General features: G+C 37.3%; 1 long non-coding RNA gene across 1 annotated transcript in view; it reads left to right on the top strand.

Annotated features, from left to right (window-relative positions):
- LOC129146243 (uncharacterized) overlaps positions 1 to 20,848 on the top strand; it is a 211,531-nt gene extending 190,683 nt beyond the window's left edge. The window contains exon 3 of the long non-coding RNA XR_008552783.1: positions 20,655 to 20,848. This is a non-coding gene — a long non-coding RNA (uncharacterized LOC129146243). The remainder of the gene's footprint in view (positions 1 to 20,654) is intronic.
- The last annotated feature ends 87 nt before the right edge of the window (positions 20,849 to 20,935 follow it).

The following is a 20,935-nucleotide window of genomic DNA, read 5'->3' as shown; positions in this document are numbered from 1 at the left end:
ATCGTGACAGCACTCCCACTACTATGCCTCAAATACCAAACACTTTGCCAATACCTTTATTGGATTAAAGAAAAGAGAGCTCAAGTAAACATGTTTTGATACCCCAAAGGACACGTACTTTTTCTTCGTTAAATGCTCCTTGCTTTGTTTTGTTTTTTTTTTTCTAGCCTCTATCACTGAACTCAAACACCACCACACCTATTTGCTTCTAGCTATTTTTGTAGAGAAGAAATCTGTAAAATTCAAAGACATTCAGTTCATTTCCCAGATAACTAGGTCCAAACCTATTTAACTGAAGCTGTAACACCAAACTCACTATTTTGTACAAAGCTACTCGCCACCCTCCTTTAAAGTGGAATGTAATCCTTAAAATTAGCAGAAAGCAAGGAACGACTTTATTTCTCTTATAAGAGAGAAAAAGTGACTTCATCTAATTCTGAGAGCCCTAATATATTCTACAAGTCCTATTGGCTCCACTGGGTAGTGATGCTGATAGATAAAAGGCAGGAACTAGTCTTTTCCCCACAGTAACATAATGTCATCCTATAAGATTCAACAAACTGCATAAAGCAAACTAGTTTGCTAGCAAAACCAAGCCTCTGCACTGAGTTTTTGATTAGCAAAAGTCCACTTACTTATGACAATGTATACTTTGGAGGTCATTAATTCTTGCCAAAAAGTGTCTTAGAGGTATCTCACCTCTGACCTTTGTCACCCAATTCTATGATTAGTGTGAAACTTTCCTTCAAAATAGAGTGATGAAAGTTCTTATATTTGCTTTTCCTTCCATAGCATCAATTGGCCAGAAAAACTGTGGGTCTGCGAAATGTAGCATACCAAAAAACCCTACCAGGCTCCTTTCAAGACAAACAAGAGCTGGATGTTTGATCGCCCTGGGGTAATGGGTATACATCACAAGGAGCTACGACCAGGAACCCCAGTGGGCCACTGACTGATGTACTTTGCGTCCCAGAGATTGTTTAGTGGAACACCTTGTTAATAAGATTGGAACCATGGGTGGGGGTTGGGATTATGATTTACCTGATCAGTGGACTCACTCTCCCTAAAGCCCTAAATTAACACAATCATATTTTCAGTTTGACTGACCCTTTTTTCTGTGTTTTGTTATCAATAAAAAGGCCAGGATCTTGCTCCTCGGGCAGCATACTGCTTTGTACAGCCTGCACCACTACTCCTGTTTTTTTTTTCTTTATCAGTGTGGTGTTGCTGATGCAACAAAAAAAACCCATGGCTATTTCTTCTCCCAACAGTAGCTGACTTCCCCTAAGGAAGCCTTCAGTTATTTAAAAGTTTCCTTTGGCTGAATTGGCTGCAAGCTAAAATAATTTAAGTCTATGGTAAAGGCTACAGGAAGAGGAAGAGTCCCATACAGCTGGTCTGGTAAACTTGTCTGAAAAGGAGTCCTGCTTTGGACCAGAAATTATTGTTTATGCTTGTAGCACAATCTACCCCTTAAGACCAAATGTCTGATCATAATCACAAAAAGGGCTGAGATTAGAAAAAAAGAACACTTAATACTTTTGGTATTTCTAATAGTTTATCACCAAGTACTACACTGAATAAAATGATCCAGCGAAGAAAACATGACATACAGTGTTCAATCAATGATCAATTATAATCATTTTCTGTAAGCGGTCTTGGAAAGCAAAGAATAGCATTCTACCAATAGCATGCCATTTTCTGCCCAATTATGCTCAAAAGGCCAAATGGGTTTGTGTGTTGGTAGAATAGCATAAGAGCTTGATTTAACAATGAGCTTTAGTTTAAAAATGGGAACCAATTATATGATGCTGTTTCCTATTTTAGAAGCATTCTGTAGATTATTACATGACTTGAAGATGAAGTACTGCAATACACTAATTTTGTAGTAATGAATCCTGTCAAACCTACTGACTTTTTTTTTTTTTAAAGATTTATTTATTTATTTATACAAGCACTGGGTACAGTCAGAGGTGCGGGAGGGTGAGAGAATTCACCAGAGCCAGAGCGGGGAACAGAACAGGCAGACTGACTAAATACACTGCTGAGGGGAGCAGTGGGCATGGCAGGAGAGGTCTGTCGCGCCATGTGGGACCCTCGCCAGCGGCCGGGGATCGAACCAGTGCTGCAGAGGCTGCGGGCAGCTTCACAACCCAGCGCTCAACTGCTGCGCCACCGGGGAGGCCCCAAACCTACTAGACTTTTAATGACCCATAGCTGGTCACCTCCAGCTTTTACCTGTATCAAGGCCACCGTGTTACATAAATATTAGTAGTTTCTTTATTCAAGATATAGGGTTATACTTTTTCTTAAGGACTAGAGCAGATACCATGAAAAAGTTGTAGATAAGATAATATAGACTTTGTGTGTGTGTGTGTGTGTGTGTGTGTGTGTTTGTGTATGATGTGTAGAGGGGGGAGGAAGGGAATAATCTCTAGTAAAGCCAATTTGCATGCTAAGTACATTAAAAAAACTAAGCAAAATCCTAATCATATCTTTAATTAGTCCTTGAGTCAAGAATTTCTGTCTCAAGACAGTGCATTAGCTTTAGACCACCTACATGTCAGTCAAAGGGTCAGGCATATTATTATATCCATCAATTACATTAGCTGCCACTATAACCTTTGTTGATCAAATTACTGAAAGTCATTTTCAAAGCAGCATTTTTAAAAAAGATTTATTTATGCGTACAAGAGCTGGGGTACAGGCCAGGGGTGTGGAGGGTGAGAGGATTCACCAGAGACAGAATGGGGAGCAGAACAGGAACACTGAAATACACTGCTGAGGGGAGCAGTGGGCAAGTCAGGAGAGGTCTGCTGCACCATGTGGGTAGCTCCCTGGCTGGGGATTGAACTTGTGCTGCAGTGGCTGTGGATAGTTTCATAGGTTGCCTCTTAACCCCTTAAGCCCCCAGGGAGGCCCAATTTTGGAATAATTTTTATCTTACTAAAGGAGATATAACCAATGCTACCTTGTCAATGAATCTTAAGGTAGTATTTTATTAGAGCTTGTTCTACTGACATTTTCATAAAGAGAGCAAAAGGAGACTATTGGAGTTGGGTAGTCTGAAGAAGAAAGGCATTCTAAAAGAAATGTCAGCAAAAATACTGCCAAGAAAATTCAACAATATATTACTTAAATTAGCTATAAATTGTGTATCCTATTACTGTCTCCTTAACCCCTATCATGTTTTATAAGAATATAATAAATGATAAAACAGTATAATTAAGGTAAATGCATTAAAATAATAGAGAAAGCACTTGTCAAAAAATCTTTAGCAAATTAAAACAAATTTGAAAGCTTTTGAAGTTGATTTCTTTGCAGCACAAGACAGTTATAAAGGAAAAGAATAAATACCAATAATCAGTAACAATACATGATGAGATTGAAATAGACACATTGCATTTTTCTTCCCCATGTGAAAGAATCAAAATAAATGAAATAATTTAGCAACAATATAGAGTTTTGAAATTCAAGTTGCTATCAAATCCAGAAAGATTCTTTCTATATTATCTGAATAAAAGATTGAAAATTGAGTTGGTTATTTGAAGTGATTTATCTGCTCGACACCAAATATCTAAGACAAATGCCTAGCTATATACTAAAATTTTGCCAGTGCAACCACAGGAGAGGTGATTCTGAGGCCACTTCACCTGCTAAACCATATATTCAGCTTTTCTTATTTCTAAATAACTAACTATAAAAAAGAGGGTCCTATTTCCTACTTTTCAGATAGCAGAAGAAAAAAGTGACATAGGATTATAGATGAGCAATTAGTTTTATCTGTCCTACCTATCACCTTTCTTTTCATTCATCCCAGTAGTTTAAAATGATATGGAAATTTTTCTACTAACATAATCTGAAAGAAGAAAATCCCCTAAAAAATGACTAAAAATCTAAAGGCAGAGGTGAAAATACTTTTGTCAAGAAAATATTCCAATAAAAACAAGGACTAAGGTTAACATGACTAAAGGTCAAACTAACTTTTTTGGAAACTTGCAGGTCACTTAATTGACTTGGAGGATAAAAATTGTGAGCTTTTGTTGGGACATTCCTAAGCCATTCTAGAAGGGTAAATTTGTCACTGTGGGGAAATGAACTCTATTAGGGACCAGTTCAGAAACTACTTCCTGTTGCATATAGTGCCCCAAACCTGCCCACTCTAAATAGGTTCTGTCATCCACAAAATCAAGACAAAAAATATAAGACCTTTAATGGAAAGGAACTTTAATACAATTTGTGTGCAATACAGAAAAGACAAAGAATATAGTTTCCAAATCAAGCACCCAAAGTTACCCATCCCCTCATGGTAAATGTCCAGCCAAATAGGGTTGGCCCAAAGCAAGGCCCGAAAGCCTACCACAAGTCAAACGCACCTTCCAGTGGGGACCCATAGAGAAGGTTCAGAAGCAGTCAAACAAGTTGGGAGGAAAAGAGCAAAATCAAAATCCAAATAAATGCTGCCATTGTTAACCTCCCTATGGGTTTCTCACTCACATCTGTTTCAACCAGTCCACAACCAAGAAGTGAACACAATTTCTTCACATATTTCTGTTCCCTGTGCCTCCTCCAGGTTACCCTCCAGCTCTCCATCCTTCTTCAGTCTCCTCTCCAGCTTCTTTTCCTCCCTTCTCAGCTCTAACCTCCTTTGGGTGGGACAGAAAACCTGGAACCTCCCCTTTTCCTGGGGACCACCCTGTTACACTTTGAACCTTCTTTATGCTGAAAACCATGGTAAAGGTTATTGTGTTCAACGTATTGATTGTGACTGAGAGTTGTGAGAAAATTACCTGAAGCCCCTCACCTATAGTCAAATGAGAATGTACTTCTTCATCTGCATTCAGCATGTAAGATCCTAGCCACAATAGAAAAATGTGAAATCTGCTAGAGGAATCTTTCACTCCACATTTCAGAGTATGAAGTTGGGAGGTTAAAAGACAGATATGTTTCTGTTTCTTCATCTAAATGGAAGATAATAAAAGCTGTGGTTGATAGACTTTCTGAAGTTCCTTGCTTTTTGTGAAACAGAATTTTAAAAATGAATTGGAATTGTTTTCTTGAGTGCTATACCCCTCCTGTCCTATATGGTCACCATTGACCACATATTACATAAAATTTATAAAATAAAAAATTTAGTTTTGTTATAGAGCAACCCCGATATTAAACGGGTTCCTGGCTGTGGGTCCTCACCCGCGCGCTTTAAAGGGACTTATGAATACTCCACTACAGACACACGCAAAAGGTTAATAAAAGGTTTATTTACAAGAGAAAAGGAAATAAGGAAAATGTACAACTCAGGGAGAAAATAGGGAAATAAAGTCTTTAATGCGTTCTACCCGATCCGACGACCTGGAAACCCAAAGTCACTCTCAGAGCAGGCCGGACGCTGAGAGCTGGCGGAGAGCCAAAATGGGGGACCCCCCAAAGCCCATGTGTCTGCCTTTTATATCCACCTGGCTGCTTAACCCCACCCTCAGGTCCCAGCCACCTTCCCTTTGGTGGTGATGGGATTTGGAGTTCCCAGTGTCTTTGGCTTTGACCTGGGGTGGGGGGTGGAGTCCACAAAGCCTATATGGGATTAGCTTTGGGACATCCTTTTCCCCCTAACAGTTTCTCAGTTGTACTAACATATTTCAAGTGCTCAATAGTCACATGTGGTTAGTAGCTACATAATGGAATGCAAAACTATAGAACTGTTCTGTCATTAAAGAATGTTCTATTAGTGCTGCTCAGTAGTATAAATTATTATTTCTAATATCTCACATTTGTATAGAGCAACCTCTATGTGGATTGGTTGGTTATCACAATTTTTCTTTTCTTTTTTTTTAAAGATTTATTTATTTTTGTATACAAGAACTGGAGTGTAAGCCAGAGGTGCGGGGGTGAGAGGACTCACCAGAGAGAGTGAGGAGCAGAACAGGCAGATCTACTGAAATACACTGCTGAGAGGAGCAGTGGGCGAGACCAGAGAGGTCTGCTGTGCTGTGCGGGTTGCTGCCTGGCTGGCTGGGGATTGAACTTGTGCTGCAGTGGCTGATGATAGCTTGATATTGCTGTGCTGTCTTTAACCCCTGTGCCACCAGGGAGGCCCCCACAATTTTTATTTTCTAGGCAAACAGTTGTGATCAAATGACTTGTCCAGGTGGCACAGCAAGTGGGGACTTGTACAAACGTGAAGCCCTCATGTAGTTTTAAACAGGGTCACCTGATTTCTATCACACACACTTTCCTAGAAACTACAATGATGAATACTTCAAACAAATCACCAATAAATGAAATCCTCACTTCCATCCTCCAAATATCTGAATCCCCTATTTTGGATGTTAAATGAGATTATCATAGGTAAAGGGTGGCTGTATTTGGTTAGAAGAATCTATCAGATTTCCTTCTCATTTCCAAATAATGTTGAACTTTACTCATTATTTCTTATTTCATATTTTGAATCCTTGTTTTGTCATATCGCCATGAACCACTCATTTGCTTTAATTTTACCCAAGTGTTCTAATTTTTATTTTCTGTGTCTGACTCACAGTGGAAACTTTTATCTACAGAGCTTAAAGATTTCTCTCAATCCCAGACTATAAAGGCAATAAATAAGCATAGTTGGGGAAGATAGAAGCTAATATTCAACACAACTTAGTTTAGATTCTGATCTTACAAGTACTATATGCCATGAGATAAGCACCAAGTTGTAGAAGTAGCTCATGCGATAGGTCACCACAGGTTCATAACAGTTTTAGATTTCCAGTGGTCAAAAATGACACAATAAAAAAGATGCATGGTAACACGTAGTATAAATGAATACTTTATCACTGCTTTGCTAGCTTGAATACTTTATCACTGCTTTGCTAGCTTCACGGATGCTGTCAACACATCTATATTTAATAAGGATCTCATCTTAAAAATGTGAAATCTAAAATAAATTTATCTGTTACCTTTTACATCCTTCCTGACTTTCTGTCTACTTGTTCTATAAATCATTGAGAGATTTGTTTTGAAATCTCCAACATTATTGTGGATTTCTCCATTTCTCTTTGCAGATCTATCAGTTTCACTTTATGTATTTTGAAGCTCTGTTATTAAGTTCATAAATGTTTATAATTGGTATTTGTATCTTTTTAAAGTTTGTCATTTTATGAAATATTTTTATTTAAAATATTTACTTATTTTGTACTCATAATTCTGTTCTCGTTACCTAAAAGAGGGTGTTAAAATTGTATAAGCTTTTATTTACATAAAACTTACATCTATCCTCAGACAAGAGAAAAGAAGTCAGTAATAAAATTTGAGAGATGGAAAGTAGATGAACGAGTGTTTGCGAACTTACCAAACCAGAAATTATCTATGCAAATAGTGAGGGCCCCTACAGCTGAAGCTAAAACCTAAGCTGGTGGTGGCAGAAGCCAGAAATTTCAGGTCTTGAAGGAGCCAGGTAAATCCCAAAACACAGGCATATATGAAGCTGAAATTAGAAGAATGGTTAAAGTCTTAGAGGTGTACAGTATTCCAGATCCCCTCCCCATAGTTGTTTACTTTCTGGGCAGGTTAAATCAAGAAGGCTCCCTACTTAGAGGTCAAATATGGTTGAGGTAGAGGCATATTTATAATGGGGAACTTCAATCTGTTAATCTTTGGCTCCAGAAATACAGAAATTGTAAAATTTCCCCTTTGATAAACTCATTAGTTTAAGAGAAAAATACTGAAGTTTGGGCTAATATCCACTCAAATCAATCTCCTACACTGAAATTAAACAATCAGACTTTTTAGTGCTTCATTCATGAATAAGAACAGATGACCAAGAATAACCAAATATTTAAGGAAGGTCTCTAACACGAAAAAGAGATAGTAAGTCAAAGAAAGAAAATAAATTTAGAGGAGATAGAATTACATTTTGAAGAATAAAGTAAAAACATTATCAGCATAAAAAGTTTAGTAAATACCATCAGAGAGAAAGCACATTGCCATCTGAGATAAAAGCAAAATGCTAAAATAATAGAGAAAATCAGAAAAAAAGAAAAGACTTCTAGAAAATTAAAAAAATAGGATTAAAAACTTTAAAAAACTTTCCACAAAGTCTAACAAAAGGTAAGACATATCAAAAGTGGAAAATAGAGAATGAGTTTATGAGGAACAAGATCCAAATAATACAGTTTCTTAAAACAGGAGTAGACATTGTTAAATAAAATCCTCCCCGCCTCCTGTCCACAAACTGAAAAAAATATGAATTTTGTGATGGGACGAAATCCCTCTAGTACAAAGCATATGGACCAAAAAGATGTATGCCTATATACATAATCATGAATTTTCATTATAACATGGATAAAGAGGTGATTCTGAAAGCTTTGAGAGAAAAAAAAAATCCAAATCCATTTGCAAAGTTTAGGTAATCTGAATGAAAACCGTTATTTCAGCAGCATCTGAAGCCAAAATGCAGTGGGATAATGTCCTTCAATTCTTAGGGAAATAGATTTCCTATCCAGAATTTTGTGTCTAGTTAACTTATTAATCAATCATAAAGGGTGAAAAAAAGACAATTTGCTGAGAACTTTTCAAGATATTAATGAAAATTTTAAAAGAATACATTATGAAAGGAGAAACTAGTATTCATGAAACAGGAAAAGGCCTGCAGAAAGGGAAGGGAGATTTCTAAGATACTGCTAAAAGGAGATCTCAGGATGAAGCCGAGAAACATCCATAGGGAGAAGCTACTTCAGATTAAATGAAGAAGACGAAGGCCTCCAGGGAGAATTTCTGTCCAAGAAAAATAATTTCATGTGTTGGGACATAGTGGGAGAAGATTTAGATTTCTGGCAAATAGCTTAGGCATGAACTATTATTAAGTGGGTACTTAAGACATTTAGCAAACAAAAAATGAGATAATCACTAACTAGAAGAAAATCAAAAGTTTGTATAAGATAGGAAATGGAATTAGAATAGAATATGACTCAGAAATATTTAGTCATAGTGAGTCCTAGGGCAAGTAAGAGATAATTAGGCAGCTTTAGGGAGAGAGCAGGCAGGGACTTTAGGAGAGTAAAGGAAGGCTCCAGAGATAAGGGCAACAAATTCCAAAGACGACCAATCAAAAACCCCAAGACTAGGGGCAACAGGACATTCTGGAAACAGGATGATAAAGAAAAGTATGCTAAGATAAGAACTGAGACACAGAGACTTAGTTCTGGGCACAGAGACATTTAGCCAGTGAGTGAGACCACAGAGAACTAACCAATCACAGAGAGACTGGTGGAGCTTTAGATAATAAGGGAAAGAATGTGTGTATTCCCTGAGGCTGGACTCCATTTCAGCTTCTTTGCCTCTCCCTGGCCTGCTTTCATGGCCCGGGAGTCCCACTTTATTTCTGTTCCTTTTCGCCTCAAAAAACTTTTTTTCTTTCTCTAAACAAATCGGCCTCTTCTCGCTTGCTTGCCTGAGTGTCAGCTAAGTTCCTGCTGTGACTTCACGAGATACCAACCCGTGATGGTCTAGTGGCTGGTCTCAGTGCTGCCACTACAGCCTGGGATCCATTCCTGGCTGGGCGACTAGGCCTGAAAACCTGACATTATGGTATCCATAATATTAAATTACTGTTGAACATAATTTTATGAATAATTGGTTATAGTCCCTATCTTATGGAGTAAATGAAGGAGATTAAGTAACTATGAAATGTAGGGCAGAGGTGTAAGAGTTAAATTTTCATAACCCATGGTTTGAAATTAATGAACATATCTAAAATTTAAAAAAATCAAGAAAGAAGCGTAGACATGTTACTTTAAAATACAGAGGAAAATATCTAAAAAGCTGTTCATGAGTTGAAAATGGTCATGTCTTAGGAACAGGAGTAAGAGCTGTACATGGATTTGCTATTTTTTTGTAACAAATTTTTTCCAAATACTTGCAATTTATTTTTTTAATGTATTCAAGTGGGATATTAAAATGCACATTGTGGGCCTCCCCGGTGGTGCAGCGGTTGAGCACTGGGTTGCAAGGCTGCCCGCAGCCTCTGCAGCGCCTGTTCGATCCCCGAGAGCACTGGGTTGCAAGTCTGCCCGCAGCCTCTGCAGCGCCTGTTCGATCCCCGAGGGTCCCATAGGATGCATAGACCTCCCCTGCCACCCGCTGCTCCCCTCAGCTGTGTATTTTGTCAGTCTGCCTGCTCTGTTCCCCACTCTGACTCTGGTGAGTTCTCTCACACTCCAGAGCTTCTGACTGTACCTAGTGCTTGTATAAATAAATAAATTAAATCTCTAAAATAAATAAATAGATAAAATAAAATGTCACCATAAAAATAAAAAAATGCACATTGTTCCTCACCTTGCCTTTTCACTTACTATGCCCTGGAGTCCTTCCCATAACATTACATACAGATCTACATTTTCTTCTTTGTAATGACTGTGTAGTCATCTATTTTTTATTGTTACAATGTGGGACAAACTTTACGAGGGTGGATATTGGGGAAAATCTTAGAATGAGTGAAATTTCAAAATCTAAAAGTATTTTTGTACTGTATTCATAAATTTTACTGAATTTTATTACATTGGTAGTAGTTGTCCATTTTGATTCCCAAAAAAACTCAGAAGGTGGGCCTCCCTGATTGCGCAGCAGTTGAGCGCTGGGTTGTGAGGCTGCCCGCAGCCTCTGCTGCGCTGGTTCGATCCCCGGCCTCCGGGCGAGGGTCCCACATGGCGCGCAGACCACTCCTACTGCCCGCTGCTCCCCTCAGCAGTATACTTCGGTCCTTCTGCCTGTTCTGCTCCCTGCTCTGGCTCTGGTGAATTCTCTCACCCTCCCACGCTTCTGACTATACCCAGTGTTTGTATAAATAAATAAATCTTAAAAAAAAAAAAAAAAACTCAGAAGGAAGAAACTCCCTTCCGAGTTTCTTTGGAAGGAAGGAGGAGGTGAGCATGGGATGAGTTGTGTATAAACAAATAAAACAACATCAGACCCCTTGAGAAGGAATTTAAGGTCAGGCAAAGTGCACTTAGAAAAGCGTTTGCAGCTTTCTGAATTGAAGTAACATGTTAGAAGGCATAGAACAAAGCCTTTCTAATTGTTAGAGACAATGGAGACTAAGCATACTGCATTAGGCCTTAGTGGTATTCTCAGCATCAGTCATTATTAATTAATTTAAATATTAAAGGTTTTATCCCGAGAACAGTTCCTTCTACTCAATTAAGGTCCTGAGACTGTTACTAAATAAGATCCAAAAACAAATTGATCCATTTTGTGAAGCCGTTCCTTACAGGTGAACTTAATAAAACAATCTTTTAGAAACTTCCCTTCTAGAATAAGCTTAGAATTCCTCCAATTCTCTTTCTTAGTTAAAAAAAGAAAAAGAAAGAAAGAAAAAGGAATAGGTAAAAACACTGATTTTACTAAGAAATTGGTGAGTTTATGTGTATCTGAACTTACACATATAAAATGTGCCAGAATTTTCCATAGGTTTTGAATCAAATTTGTTATATCTGACCTTGGTCTAGCTCCAGGAGGGAGCATAGTTCAGCTATTGTGTGCATACAACTGACTTCTACACAGGAAGCAATTCTCTATGGTTTCAAACCCTGCCTCTTCTTTCTTTTTTAAAACAGAAATATTCCCCTCTAGAATTTCTCTTAGTTTCCTTGATTATTGCCAGGAAAGTAATGAATATTTTCCCCCATATATCCTTTTGTCTGGAGATGATGAAGTCTCAATGAACAATTTTTTCTATTTTCCCATACGAGTGTTTTTTTCCATACAGGTTTCTCCTCTAAGTGGAAAACATACCTCAAAATTCTGTAAATGTCTTTTTAGTCAGCAAATAGCAAAATCTGTTAAGCACAATTTTCCATAAAATTTTTTGCATTGAAAATTTTATCTTGGCAATGTGAAATTTGGTGTTAGATAAAATGGATGATAGACATGTATTTCAGAATGAATGTATATAAAAATGTATGAAAAATACAATGTCAAATAATATTGAATAATCAAGTTATCATAATTTACTCCCCAAGTGAATGAAAACTGTTTTAAATGGACTATTTAATTATTATCAAGAACCACAACGCTTGTTCACACACTCTGGTATGAATGTCTACTAATGGCAAGTGGATTCTATATTCTAAGGAATGCCAAAAGACTCTCCATTCTTGTAAACAATCAGCTATGGAAAAGAAATGAAACACGAAGCAAAGCCAAAACTCTCAATGCAGCCTTGTTTTGTTAGTCTCTGTGCTCATAAGATATTGTCAGTCATGATAAAATGTGACTTTACAAAATGTTATCATTTAATGACCTGGAGGATGGGAAAAAATAAAACAAGTCACACTAGGTGCTGAGGTTGGGACAAATTGAAGAAGTCATTTCCACATTAAATGAAATGTTGAAAACTACCAAGTTTTTATTTCTTAAAATAATGCAGGCTCAAATCCTCTGACCATCGAAATATTTATCTTGTAATTTAAAATGTCAATGGAAAAAGCTCAAACTTTCATCGGGATATAGATACTCATTATTTTTGACTAAAAACAATTTCAGAACGCAAAAATCTGAACTAAATATGAATTATGTTTTCTTAAAAGAAATCATGCAGCCAATAAAAGTAAATTTAATTACCAGAATGAAAGCTTACAGTCTGAACATAAAGTCTTTCATACCCAAATCCCTCTGCTTGTTTTAACAGAGTTTCTGATGGGTGAAGGTACTTAAATCGCCCACTTTACAACTCACACTCTTAACAAGAAGTCCTGGACCAGAGGGATTTTATTCACATGAACATAGGCAACAAGAGTTAAAACACATTTTACCTCTAGTCATTGGAAATTGCTCTTATTCAATTATCCCTTCTCAAATCAAAAAAGTTTCTTAGAAAGTTCTCATCTTACTAAATATTATGCATCAATATTTATGTATCTTATCAAAACTATGACAGCTATAATTTACATGTCTTCTCTTTTTTTTTCTTGGTTTGTATAGAAAACAATATTCCAGAGAAAGCTCTCAATCCTAAAACCTTGAACATTTTTATCATTAGGGGAATAATACCAAGAATAATGGTGCTATTAGATGTATAGTTCTGCCTGATGAATGCTAACTCTAAGCTTTTCACAAGAGACTTGATGATGAGAATCTAATCTATTTCATGATAATTTGAGGTCTAATATTTAGGTTTTAAATTTATAGACAGAATATTAGCTATTTATGATAAGTGGTATTTCAAATCTAACTATGGGCTAAATCGGAGATTCATTTTATCCTGAGCAGACTTGGAATGTAGAAGCTGAGAAGGAAGCTGGAAAAAGAAGTGGGCCATATAGTTGATTTTTTAACCACTGGAAGGATGGACATGTCATATTGGCCACCCACTCTCATATGCAGTAAGCAGGAAGAGCTTGCATTGCCAGTCAACCCAGTAAATATAATGCTGGTATTTTTTCAAACACATGTGTAGTAAGCTACCAGCTCTTATTGGAGTTCCATTGCCTTTTCTTTTTTTTTCTCAATTTTATTGCACTTTAACACTTTGAAGGATTTGTCAGTATTTGGAACCCATGTTTTGTTTCCTTTTCCCAGTTTTCTCTGATTTTGCTTTTTTTTTTTTTCAAGCCCTTGTATTGGCATACTGCAACAATTTTGATCTAAAGAAGTCTATACAGTCCATAATCTTTTTATTGAAGATGTATTATTCCTAGCCTGTTGAATGTTATCAAAATAGCATCTTCTGGTACTATCGAACAGGGCTCAACATAAAAAAATGAGAAACAGCTCAAGCTCCAATGTGTGAGCGCTTGGGATCATGTCCTATCTCTACTACACAATTAATGTGTTCTTTGACAAAGTTATGTTTACTCCCTGAATACTTGTTTTCTTCTTGGCAATTAAGTTCAATTATAGTACTCATTCATGTGATTTTAGTCAGTATTATATGAATTGTGCTTAGCATAGAGCATGGGATGTACTAGATGCTCAAAGAATTTTATCATACCAAAAAATGACTTCAGGGCCTCCCCGGTGGCGCAGCGGTTGAGCGCTGGGTTGCGAAGCTGCCCGCAGCCTCTGCAGCACCAGTTTGATCCCGGGCCACCGGGCTAAGGTCCCACATGGTGCACAGACCTCTCCTGCCGCCCGCTGCTCCCCTCAGCAGTGTGCTTCGTCTGTCTTCCTGTTCTGCTCTCCGCTCTGTCTCTGGTGAATTCTCTCACCCTCCCATGCTTCTGACTGTACCCAGTGCTTGTATACATAAATAAATAAATAAATCTTTAAAAAACAAAGGACTCATAAATCCATTATCTTGCTCAAAGTGAACCCTTGGAAATGCAGTGATGTGCGTCTTAGAACTCTTGTGTTGTTTGCAGCTTTTTTGTTTCAAGACATAGAGGCATTGAACAGTAGCTTTAAAATTCTTATAGGCAGTAGAACTTGAATATAATCCATTAGAGTTAGGGCATCAGAAAAAAAATGTGATATTGTTAACATCAGTCACTATTAATTAAATTATTAAAGGTGGGTTTATCCTGGGGACAGTTCCTTCCACTAAACTAAGGTCCTAAGATTTTTATTAAAAAGATCCCAAAACATATGATCCATTTTGTGAAGCTGTTCTTTATAGATTAACTTAATAAAGAGGCCTTTCAGGAACTTCCCTTCCAGAATTATTAAGATTTGACCTTTTGGCTACACATCATGACACAGAAAAGAAAAAGCACTAAAGTATCAATAATTATTATATACTCGATTACTTCTTGCTAATTTTGAGTTAACTTGCATTTCTATAATAAAATGTGCCTGGAAATTTAAAAGATGATAAATGTATTCCTCAAGTTGTTAGACTCAGTGCTCACGTTTTATTCTTTTTGAATTCCTATAGTGTATCATGTAGTCACGTAGGGTCAGACTAGATCAGTCATATTTTCATGCAATAGTTCATTTGTTTATTATCCTTTTTGTTTATGGTTATCCAACAATGTCTGACCCAGTGCTTGACATTTATTCCTGTGGGTCAGCAGATGATATAAATAGAAATTAAACACTAAGTTATAAATTAACTCTTTGTTAATAACTCTTGTGGAAATGTTGATAGAGACTGACAGTTAAAAACAACTGTTCAAAAATAAAGTTTGTGAGTGATGCAGGGTTTTCAATAACCCATTCTTTCCTTTTTCTCTTTTACCATTGATTATCAAGATTTGGCTATAAATAACTCTCCAGATGCAGAGGCTAAAGCTGCTAATCAACACTCCCTGCAGTGTCTTTTATGAGTTCCGGGACCAGTGCCTTACCATTTTTCCCTGATAAAGAAATGTGTCCATCGTGCCTTATGATGGGCACTTTAACATTAACCCTTTTTTCTCAAGACATTCTAGTTTAAAATCTACAAGGCCAAAGATGCTAGTTTGACATATACAAGTTGTATAGGATATTGATACAATCACTAGGAAATTTCTCTAAAGTGAATTACATCCCAAGCCAGTGTTCCCCCAAATGGTGTTGCAATGCAAAGGAGGCAAAAGAAGCAGTATTTTTTTCCCATGAAAATTTTATTGGTTTATTATCATTCACAAAAAATACAGGATTGGGAATACAATTTTGCATCTCATCATGTACACAGGAGAAGCAATCTTTATGTACCTCTGAAACATCCTATGAAAAATCCTGCAGTATCCAAGTGTCTTATGCCATACATTGAAAAATACAAGCATTCTTTGCTCTCATTGAAAAGCAAATTTTCTCTTGCAAACTACTTCTTCTGTCTTGCTTCCTGGTTGACAGGGATGCCATCTGGCCTTGAACTTCCTTTGCTAAACTAAAATTAGTTAGTGGACTAGCTACATGGACCATTGTTACAGGACCTTGAATGTGTGAGGTAAAAATTGGTAATTGGCAACAAGATGCTAGCTAAAATCATTTCAAACTTCTTGTGTAACTTAACTGATGCAAGCAGCAGAGTCAAAAATTATTTCTCTAGGTATGTTTTCCTATAAGTGGTTAGTTCTACTGCCTAGTTTTTATGAGATTGAGTTATAGATTGCATTGTTGTTAGCCTTATTGCTTATTTTTAAAAGGCTGGGCTTCTAAATTAGGGGTAAATTTTGCACAAAAAAACCTTCTGAAACAGCTCTGTGATCAAAATAAGAAATAATTTTGGGGAAGAAGCAGTTTCTTTACATAATAGTAAAGAGACAGAGGGAACATTAATTCAACTGTCCCAGGGGCAGGCTTTATGGGCACACACACTGTGCAGTCATATAGGAGCTTAGGAGGGTCTCAGACTTGGTTTAATGCTTTGCTATTACCATCTTAAGAATCTTAATAATTTTATCTGTGAACACTTTTTTTTTTTTAAGATTTTTTTTTTTTTATACAAGAGCCGGGGTATAGGCCAGATGCGCGGGAGAGTGCGAGGGTTCACCAGAGACAGAGCAGGGAACAAAACAGACAGACTGAGGAAACACACTGCTGAGTGGAGCAGCGGGTGAGACAGGAGAGGTCTGTTCACCATGTGGGTTGCTCCGAGGCTGGCAGGGATCAAATAGGCACTGCAGAGGCTGCGGACAGCTTCACAGTGCTGTGCTCAACCGCCTGTGCCACCGGGGAAACCCCAGAACACATATTTTTAAAAGCAAAATCAAATAGAGCAATTGAGCAATGAAGATACATAATAAGCGTGATTGCTGTGATTCACTGTTGCTCCATGGGGTGTTCACCATGGTTGGCGAGCAAAGCATTCCAGTGAACCCATGATGCTTAGGAGTTTACCTAAACCAAAGCAAGTGCTAGGCAGTGGGTTAGGTCTTCTACTGAGTAAGGGAGGGAGGGGTTGCTTGATATCCCTATGAATAAGGACCTACTTCAAGTGTAGATAAAAGACAATGGAATTTTAAGAAACGAAAAATCAAAGTATGCTCATATATACTTTTTTATTCGTGTTACATTCCTGATTAGTCAATCACATATGATAGAAATAATTACACGAAGAAGAAAGAGTGAACCATAGTTACCTTTCCTTTCATTCCTTCTTTATCCATCTGAAGGTTGAAGGTGGAGAATATAGGTAGAGAGCATTGAGAAGTGAAATAAAGACAGTTGACCAATGTTCTGCAGCATTTCCATTATTTTGATCCTAACGAAGCATTAAAAACTACAAAATATTATGTAATTTTGGTGATTCTCCATATGAGTTCAGTGTTTTTATATTTGCATTTAAGACTGGCATGCACAATAAAAAGACAAATGATAAAATTCCTATTAATAATTTGAAATTTTTCTATATTTAAAACAGCATTGAATAAAAAAAAATTAAAAACACCATGATAGATCAAGAGAAAGACTGCAGAGGGAGAAAACTTTGTATTTTAGTAACTGTAGTAACAAGTTGTTTTCTTCTTTTTGAATAAAAGGTTCTGCCTTTTCATTTGCTCTGAGCCTGGCAAGTCACATGGCTGCCTCTAATTGCTTTAGATAGGACTGGTTCTTGACCTTGCTAAGTCAGTAAACTGTGGGGTTTGGAAAGAATGGGAGATGGGGTGAGCATTGCCGAACATCTCAAGTCCCTTCCCTCCTGTGTTCTCGTGAATTTGTTTCTGTATTGTTTTAATGAAGGTCTTTCTTACCTCATGCTGAAATTATTTTGCTAAAATAGTTTCTATCAATTTCCCAAGCAATGAATGCTTTTAAAATTTCTCCTCACTTCTGATTTTCTAAACACACATTACTCTTTGTCAAATCATCCTGTTTGCTTCCTATAAAGCAAGTTAAAAGCTTATATTCAATCGTCTATCTTCTAACCATTTCCTTTCCATTCCATTTCTAATCCCATAAGTTGAGGTCAGTGGAAATATTTTACACACACCCTGCAGAGTTTGATCTTCTTCCTTTCCTTTTTTATTTTATTGTGTTCTGATTTCTTTCTCATTTATTCTCAGGTACATGGAATTGCAGTCAGGACTATGGTCTTTGTAGATGTCCTATTGGTTGCTTCTGAGGAAAAAAAGTCACATTGCTAATGTGCTTTAAAGCTCTCCTCAGAGGCCATAAGCAAGTGGTCAAGGTGTCATAATGTTTCACCCCTGCCTTCAAATCTAGTTGTCTCTCATCATTCTTAAGAAAATCTTTTGATCTTAGCATAACCTCAACCTTGTCTTTAATTTTCTTTGATCCATGACCCCACACTGTCTAGTTCCTGAGGTTGCAGCATCAGAAAGTACTATGACCTACATCCTGTTCTGATGTCTTTTATATATATATATAATATATATTTATATATATATATGTATATATATATATCTCCTAACCGAAGCTTTAAAATCCCAAGATAGTTTTCATACCTGGCCCCTGCAGATGTGCCTGCTTCATTTCTGACTGACTCTCAACATTCCAGAAATATCCATTACTTATTCCCAAATGGACATTGTGTTTCAGGCCTTCTTACTTTTCTCATGTTAGTCCTTCTGTCCAGAATCTCCTTTCCTACATTTACCTAGATATTTGCTTTAGAGGCTTTGGTATCATTTCAGACATCACCTCCTCACAATTCTGTTTCTTTACAAAGTGAGTTAAATTAGTATCCTAGTTAGGGTCCATGCTACCACTCCCACTCAACTCAGCATACTCTATATTATACCAAAATAATCTAGTCACAACTGAGGAAGAAATGTTTCACACATTTCTACCCAAAGTTAATCACTAATATAAATTCTCTATCCTGGAGGCCTATTGCAATCAGGGATGAGCTATTGAAGTCAGACGTAGGGAAGGGGATATCAGAAACTTTTGCTGTACCTAGGTTTGGACAAATTCTTTCCTCCAAACCACAGTGTGATGTCCTTTAGGGCAAGGATATATATTTTTATTTGCTGTAAGTTCTATGTCTTAGGTACAAAGCAAGTATTCAGCAAGTTGTTTGTTTGTTTTGGCCTGAAGTAAAATGAACTGAATTAGATGTGCTTTAATCTAATAATGTGGCATCTGTTCTGTACATCATTTGTGTGACCTTAATCCAATGAACACCAATATATGTATAAAATTATATACACCAACATTATTCTCCAAGGAATTTTAGTCATAAGTTCTTAATGTTAGAAAGAGTCTCAGAATAGACGACTCACCACAGAAAGACACTTTTCAAAGTCTGGCCACTGGCCATCCATTTTATTTAACCATGTATTTCACTTTATTCCCTGACCCAAGGTCAGAGGAAGAGGATGAAGAAGGAAGAAATGTTTCACACATTTCTACCCAAAGTTAATCACTAATATAAATTCTCTATCCTGGAGGCCTATTGCAATCAGGGATGAGCTATTCAAGTCAGAGGTAAGTAAGGGGCTATTAGAAACTTTTGCTGTACCTAAGTTTGGACAAATTCTTTCCCCCAAATATCCCAAAAAGACTTCACAAAAATTTCTAGGTATTCAAGACTTCTGTTACTAGTTCTGCTACATATACATTTAGAGAGAAGTTTTGGTTTCTCCTCATGGAGTTTAGCTAGAATCCTTATTCTTGGTACTTCTTCGTTTCATTTCATTCTTGGGAAAGTTAACAGCCTGGATTGTCATTTTCATCAATGTCCTGCGTCAGTTACAAGATTGACGTCTGTTCATTTTAGACTAGAACAAGTACACTGGATTCCAAGAAACAACTGCCAGTTTCCTCAAGTTTCCAGTTCAATATCTCCTTGTATGTCTGTCACCTCTACCTTCACATAAGCACAGAGACATATGTAGGACTTCAGCCCTCTGAAGGGGATGAAGTTCAGCCTTGATCTTGGTCTTGGGAGACTAATTGATTATCCACATATCTAAGGGGCCAGATCTAATGACAAGGGCTCGGCCACCAACTTGACATGTGAATTTTCCTTTATATTCTGTTGCCAGTTCTTTATGAAATTCTCTACTAATCTTGTCCTGTCTGTCAGTCTTCTACTGACTCTCTCTACTACTAAAGTAAATAGTGCCTACCTAACTTTGTCCTCTTTTTTTAAGAGTCAGAGGGAGAAAATGCAAAGGAAAAGAAATGCAATTAAAAGCACCATTGAGGTGAAAAAGTATTCTTTCCTTACTGAGGGTTAATTGTTTAAGTCCCTTTGTGAACTGGTTAGTCCAGATCGTGAGGAATAGAGAAGGAAGGGCAAGGACAGATGTGAGGAGGAACTGGCAGAAGAAAAGATGGACTATATAGCGTTGATTTGTTTCTACATGAACTGACTTAGATTAATCATCTTAATCAAAAAGATTTTTTGTTGGATGAATTGAGAATGCCTTCCTTAAAAGAAAGGTGAATTTCTAAATTATAAATATGGGACAGTAAGATAGAGAGACTTCTCACCTGTGATTTGATACTTTTGATCACTTTCTCCTCCCCATTTTTATCTCTTAAATGTCAAAATTGCCTCCCTATGGGTAATGGAGTCCAAACTGCTTCTGAGCAGGTTCTATTGGGCCCAAAGTACCCAGACCCATTCGTTGCACCAGTGTGGCCTGTGGCATTATGCCCAATGCAGTAATGACAGCAACAAATACTTTCTGCCCCTAAATTCTGCCCCTAATACTTGCTGCATGTATCACCCAGGCGCCATCAAGGATGCTTTGTGATCCTCCCTTCACGTAGCTAGTGCTTCATCAGTGAGGCAGGAGGTGGAGGCATTTACTGTTGTTTCATTTTATTTTTAATGTTCCTTCTAGGCTCCAGACTCACTGGAGACATCCTGACACAGAATGATTTGCCCAAGACAATGCAATAGTCTTTACCTAGCAAAAGAGTGAGATTCCTAAAGGTGCTGCCTTCCCCCAGAACAAACAACGGAAATGTATCAGGAGAGCTCAGCTGCAGACAGAATGCACATCATGAAGCAGGAGCCACCATGGGATTCCTTAGATGAAAGCTGATTTCAATGAACATTGTGTTTCAAAGTCTGCTTCCTCTGGCTCTGTAAGAGCTGCAGAAGGAACATCCCACTTGCGTC

This window comes from Talpa occidentalis, unplaced genomic scaffold (assembly GCF_014898055.3).
Source record: "Talpa occidentalis isolate TD23 unplaced genomic scaffold, MPIMG_talOcc4v2.1 talOcc4.2, whole genome shotgun sequence".
Classification (NCBI taxonomy): Eukaryota; Metazoa; Chordata; class Mammalia; order Eulipotyphla; family Talpidae; genus Talpa; species Talpa occidentalis.
This window is presented reverse-complemented; position numbering and strand designations above follow the sequence as displayed.